The following is a 7,500-nucleotide window of genomic DNA, read 5'->3' as shown; positions in this document are numbered from 1 at the left end:
ACGCTATGGGACACGCCACCACCAGGCCGTGGCTAAGTTTCATGGGCCGCGGCTCATACCGCACTATACCGAGACCACCGAAAAATATGTCTATTTTCGGTGTCCTTGATTATACGCTGCAGCGGCCGTACAGAAAACTCCGTTGCGCCGAGTTCGTCGCATTTTTCGCTTGTTTTCGTGATAGAATGGAAGCCGAAAGCACGCGCGTTCCTCATTAACTTCTATTCAAAAGGACTCACTCGTTTCGGGAGTCTCCTCTCATGAAAGGACTTAATTCACAAGACACCGATGAAAATGGGGCCTTTCATCTCTCCCTTCAATTTGGGCAGACACAAACACACACACACACACATACATACACAAATACACACACAAACAAACACTCCTCCATTCAAACCAAGAACTTCGGAAAAATATCCCCCCAGTCTCTTTCTGGAAAATTTTTTTTTCTCTCACGCATCTCGGTCCGAGATCTTGTTAAAAATGTGATCACTGATACAACTCTGACGTGAAAAGAGGCGAGTCAGAATTTACGAGCGAGACCTTCGGGCTCCATTGAACCTCAAATTACGGCAGAGGGGACATCAAAGCCCTCATTTGGACAGGTGACCTTAAAAAGGACGCGTCAAGGTTGACAGACTTTATATGTGTGTATTCTATAAATCTCCCGGAGGTTATATGTTTTGGGGAATGCAGGTCGTTTGGGATATTTTTGCTGCTTGTTGTAGCACATGCTTGCAAGCAAGCGCGAATACACTTGCTTAAACACACTGACTTTCACTGAGTGAGAGAGAGAGAGAGAGAGAGAGAGAGAGAGAGAGAGAGAATGTTTATTTCTAAATTTATAACTCTTTATCATTGCATTATCCACAGGCGATAAAAATGTTTCCATAATTAATTCTAGATGGAAGTAAATATTTATAAGCACAAGAATAGTTATTTGAGAGAGAGAGAGAGAGAGAGAGAGAGAGAGAGAGAGAGAGAGCAATGTTTATTTTTAAATTTATAACTCTTTATCATTGCATTATCCTCAGGCGATAAAAAATGTTTCCATAATCAATTCTAGAAAGATTTATAAGCACATCCATTTTCGGCGGCCTTGATTATACGCCGTAGCGGCTGTACAGAAAACGCGATTGCGCTGAAGAAACTTCGGCGCATTTTTTACTTGTTACGTACGTGTTCAATCAGTTTCTGCAGCTGATAACTGCAATGAGCTTTTCTTACATATAAAAAATATTTATAGTACAATGTTTACATTGTGCATACCTCTTAAAATTCACCCAAAACTTTATAGTATTCGATACACTCTGACAGCTGTCTTAAATGAATATCAGTCAACAGCATGCAACATGTTTATACTTTTCAAGGTTTCAAACCAATCAAATTGACTCTGGAGAAGCCCACGGTCCCCAGTCAATAGGAAACCACAGTCATCAAAAAGGCCCCTGAAATGAGGGAGCCTTTGCGTCATCTGTTGCTTGCTGCTGCTGGTGCCAGCTGTATGACACAAACAAAAGGTTTACTCATTCTGGAAGGCCATTGTGGTTATCTCATTCCAGTTGCAACATGGGCCAAGAACAATGCGAATTAGGTGCAGGGAATGTTCCCAACAGTCTTTTCCTTTTCTTTTAGTTTTCTGTAAAAGAAAACTATTGTGCCGGCTTTGTCTGTCCGTCCGCACTTTTTTCTGTCCGGCCGCAGATTTTGAAAACTACTGAGGTTAAAGGGCTGCAAAAAAGTTAAGTATACCTTAGTTTAACCAGACCACTGAGCTGATTAACAACTCTCCTAGGGCTGGCCCGAAGGATTAGACTTATTTTGCGTGGCTAAGAACCAGCTGGTTACTTAGCAACGGGACCTACAGCTTATTGTGGAATCTGAACCACATTGTTGCGAGAAATGAATTTCTATCACCAGAAATAAATTCCTCTAACTCTTCATCAGCCGGCCGGAGACTCGAACTCGGGCCTAGCGAATGCTAGTCCACAGCTCTACCGACTCGCCCAACGAAAGGGCTGCAAATTGGTATGGTGATCATCCACCCTCCAATCATCAAACATACCAAATCGAAGTCCCCGTAGCCTCAGTAGTTTTCATTTTATTTAAAGTTAAAGTTAGCCATAATCGTGCATCTGGCAATGATATAGGTCAGGCCACCACCAACCCGTGGCTAAAGTTTCATGGGCCGTGGCTCACATAGTATTATACCGAGACCACCGAAAGATAGATCTGTTTTCGGTGGCCTTGATTATACGCTGTAGCAGCTGTACGGAAAACTCGATTGCGCTGAAGAAACTTCGGCACATTTTTTACTTGTTTATATTCAGGATAATGAAAATATTCTGTTTGAACAAGAAATAATAATGATAATGACTGATTTAACGAAATTTAGGCTGCCAAGCTGAACGAGGCGGAACGAAGGAGTTAGGTTGGACAGCGAGATAAAGAAACCCAGAAAGTAAGGTAGAACTTCGAGAAAACCAAACAGTTGTACTTTGGAGTGATAGTTCGAGAAGTTGGACAGGAAATAACCCAAAATCATTTGACTTATAAGTCAATCACCTTTTCTTAGCAAAAAAAAAAAAAAAAAATTAATTTCTAACATCAAAAAAAAATCATTCTACATTTTAAACTGATTGAAATATTGGCTATCAATCTTATTTTCAGATCTTCTTCCAATTAGTTTTCCATGCTTTGTTCTCTCTCTCTCTCTCTCTCTCTCTCTCTCTCTCTCTCTCTCTCTCTCTCTGTTTGTCTGTCTGTCAGTCCGTCTGTTAGCTTGTCTGTTTTCATAGGAAGATTCGCCGACATTCGAATGAAACGTTTTTTTTAATACTCTAAAACATTATCTCTCTCTCTCTCTCTCTCTCTCTCTCTCTCTCTCTCTCTCTCTCTCTCTCTCTCTGCAATGTTGCCTGTCATAGGAAGATTCACCAACATTCTAATGAAACTTTTTTTTAATACTCTAAAACATTCTCTCTCTCTCTCTCTCTCTCTCTCTCTCTCTCTCTCTCTCTCTCTCTCAATGTCTCTCTCTCTCTCTCTCACTCACTCTGTCTCTCTCTCTCTCTCTCACTCAATCTGTCTCTCTCTCTCTCTCTCTCTCTCTCTCCCTCAATCTGTCTGTCTGTCTGTCTGTCTGTCTGTCTGTCTCTCTCTCTCTCTCTTTCTCTCTCTCTTCCTCCCTCTGCAGTTTAACTCCTAGTCTAGCAAGTTAACTCAGGCGGCCATATGCAAATTCGATTTAGCTTAAGTTTATGCATTACAAATGAGTGCCCTCCTTTATCAAATTAGCGAGGACGGAGCAGCGCGAATTTTCCTCTTATCATTTTCGCCCGACGAGAAGGAGAATCATATCACTTCTCCTTTTCGCGTGTGGTTCAGGCGAGCGTGCTATTATTTCCAGGAATTTCATCTTTGTGTCTTTAGAAAATATCGGTAATATTGCAATGTGCAATTTATTCGGTGAGGGTCTTCAGACGTTTTGGCAACACTGACATTGCATATGGGACAAGGTGTGGGATTGACTTTTGGTAAATGTTTTTAATGTTTATGTTTATTGTTTTCGATTATGGGGTTTATGTTTATTAATTGCACTTGAGACAAGGTATTGGATTTACTTTTGGAAATATTTGCAATGTTGCATCTTTTTATTTGTAAAAAAAATTAAGGGATTCATATTTGTTAATTACACTTGAGGCCAGGCATTTGATTTATTTTGGTAAATTGCAATGTTTCATCTTTTTTTTTTTCTTAAGATAATTAAGGCATTTATATCTATTAATTACACTTTGGACAAAGTACTTTATTTTCTTTTGGAAATTATTAAAAATGCTTCTATTTTTATATTTTTAATGAAAACTAAGGCATTTGTGATTTTAAATTACACATGAGACAAGATATTTGATTTACTTTTGGTAAATATTTGCAGTGTTGCTTTTCTTTGTATGAAAATTAAGGACTTTATATTTGTAATTTCCACTTTAGGACAATGTACTGGATTTGATTACGGAAAATATTTAAAATCTTAATATTCTATTTCTTTATAAAAACGAAGGCATGGCATCTGGAACGAGCTGTTTAGTGCAGGGACGTGGCTATATGCCAAGACCTACAGCATTTACATACATCTGCCGTCACTCAGAGGATCATAAAGGGAAAGGCATTAAAATGACAAGGAGCAGCTTGATGTCACGTTATGGAGGATGATAATATTGGTAAACCTAAAGTTCCTTGTTTTGTTTTGATTATTCTGTCTTCAGTAAAAAGACAATGAGTGCTGTCTGATTATGGAATATGATATTGGAAAACCTAAGGTTTTCGCTGTTTTGATTGTTTTGATTATTCTATCTTTAGTAAAATACAATGAGTGCTGTCAGGTGATGGAGAATGATATAAATAAACCTAAGGTTCTTCGTTGCTTCAATCTTTCTGTCTTTAGTGCAAAGACAATGAGTGCAGTGTTGTTAAAATCATTCTTATTATTCTTATTAATTAAATTTAATTTTGTTTCATCTAAAAGAATCCTGGTTTTCTCATAAAAAAATGAAATGTACTCCACCACATAAGAAATATAAATTCAAAACCACAATTCTCCTTTAAGTAAAATATTCATTACGGGAGCTCATTATATGGCAGGTTTGAAGACAGATGAGCTCTCTGACCACACAGTCTAATTAGCAATCAAATAATTAATTTTCTCGTGATAATTTATGGTTTTTAGATTGATGCATTATATTACGGGTATTTATGTTAATGCGTACGCATAATTTTGTTCTGATACCACTTCATAGGCTGTGTATAAACTGATGATTGATGATTATTGATACAACGACAAAATTTGATTGATTAAGTAATGGTGTATATATATACATATATATGTATGTATATGTATATATATATATATATATATATATATATATATATATATATATATATATATATATATATATATATATATATATATATATAAATATATATATATATATATATATATACATGCAACATGATGAAAAACAACACATGAATAATATAAAAAAAATATGCTCAAATATTTTGACAAGCAACGCCGTTAATATTGTGCAATACGGATGTTTCCAATTCCATAATATTGAGGCGTAGTTTCGGGAAAAATATTCATGTTTGTCTGAAGATGCATGCAGCTTTCTGCAACAGATAATAATGTTTGCCCAAGAAATACCTATGACATTAATATTTGGCCAAGGCGGAGATAGCTAAACAGACTGGAGATTGGAAAGGCTACGAGAACAGTCTAGTCAGGCTTAGAGCGGGCAGGTGACTACGCCAGAGAAACTATAAATATTTAGTGATGAAATGTATAGCTCTGTTATTAGAAAGGATATTTTCCATATCCTGAATATAATGGAAAATGATTCATAGACTTGAATCGTAGTCGTTCTTCTTCCAGTATTTATGATTTTATTTTTGTCTTTAGTTGGTATCAATAAAAAACCAACTTAGAAACTTTTTATTCTTGACGTGAAGAAAAGATGGTACGCAGACTAATTATTATTATTATTATTATTATTATTATTATTATTATTATTATTATTATTATTATTATTATTATTATTATTATTATTATTATTATTATTATCAAAGTTAAAAGTATTGAAGAAAGAACATTAAGAGCTTAAAAAGCGTTGTTGACGGAAGAAAACCGTTCGTAATTTGCATAATAATAATAATAATAATAATAATAATAATAATAATAATAATAATAATAATAATAATTATTATTATTATTATTATTATTATTATTATTATTATTATTATTATTATTATTATTATTATTATTATTATTATTATTATTGTCGAACTTAAAAGTTTTAAAGAAAAATACATTAAGAATCTAAAAAGTGTTGTTGACAGAATAAATTTAAATTTAATATTTGAAATCTGAAACCACCCAGTTTAGCAGTTCAGGTAATACCTTCTTTCTCCGCAGATAAACCATTCAAACTCCTCGGGCGTGATCGTGGTTCCTCGATGAGGTCTCGTCAGTGACCGTCCCAAACAGCTTGTTGAACTGAATATAGAATTTAGGCCAAAGGCCGAGCACTGCGACCTATGAGGTCATTCAGAGCTGAAACGGAAATTGACAGAAGGTTTGAAAGGTATAACAGCAGGAGGTAGATGAAAAGGAACGAATGGCGTTCCAGCTTGAGGCCGAAGGAACTCTGCAAGAAATCTTAAGTAATGCCCACGATGAACAAAGCAGCTTATTATTATTATTATTATTATTATTATTATTATTATTATTATTATTATTATTATTATTATTATTATTATTTATTACTAAAAATACTCATGGTAGCATGAGTCTTAAAATGGAGAAACAAATCCAGTTATGTATATGTACATATATTTGAAGATAAAACTATCTGCATGAATTTATCTTCAAATAATATTATTATTATTATTATTATAACATTATGAACTATTTGAAAATAAACAGAGCGCGTTTCTCCACTTATTATTATTATTATTATTATTATTATTATTATTATTATTATTATTATTATTATTATTAAAAATTATTAGTTGAGTCTTAAATGGAGAAACAAATCCACAGTATTAACTTTTTGAAAATAAATTATTATTATTATTATTATTATTATTATTATTATTATTATTATTATTATTATTATTATTATTAACTCTTTGAAAATAAAACGCAGAGCGTTTGAAACGTCAGAGGAAATAAAACCTATTAAATAAACCTATTATTATTATTATTATTATTATTATTATTATTATTATTATTATTATTATTATTATTATTATTATTATTATTATTATTATTATTATTATGTCGTTTAACGAAAGGAATGAGTAGTATTTCTAGGTTCATAGAAGTCCTTTGAAAGGCGAAATCAATAGCTAAGTGAAGACTGACCAAGTGAAATATAAAAAAATACACAGTATCAATTCAGCTTCGATTCTGCACAATGCACATTGCAAGCAGCACACTTTACAAAGCCAGTCAGTATAAAGCAACGTGAAACTGTCAATGTTTGGGCGGTGAACCTAGCAAAAACTCTATCCTTGAATCCAATTTTTTTTATCTTTCTTTTTAAGAAATGCTAAATGTACAATATACATCAGTTTACATAAGCTTACAATCACAATATTACATTTGAATTCTCCTGTAACCATTTTCCTGAAATTGTTATCAGTGAGCCTAGCCAAGAATTTAGCTTTATGTCCAATTTTTTATTTATCTTTTATTTAAAGATGTTCAGTGTACAATATGCGTCGTTCTACACTTACAGTATTACATTTGAATTCTCCTGTATTACAATGTTCTTCAAATTGTTCTCACATACCTCACTTAAAACCTATCTCATGCAAATGTCTTCCTCTTTTTAATCTTACAAATGTTCAGCAGACAACACTTGCATTATATCCAATAACATTTTTCTCTAATTTGGAAATCCACACAATACTTAATCATGAATGTTTTTTTTTTTTAAT

Source organism: Macrobrachium rosenbergii, chromosome 57, assembly GCF_040412425.1.
Source record: "Macrobrachium rosenbergii isolate ZJJX-2024 chromosome 57, ASM4041242v1, whole genome shotgun sequence".
Taxonomy (NCBI): Eukaryota; Metazoa; Arthropoda; class Malacostraca; order Decapoda; family Palaemonidae; genus Macrobrachium; species Macrobrachium rosenbergii.
Note: the sequence above shows the minus strand (reverse complement) of the source record.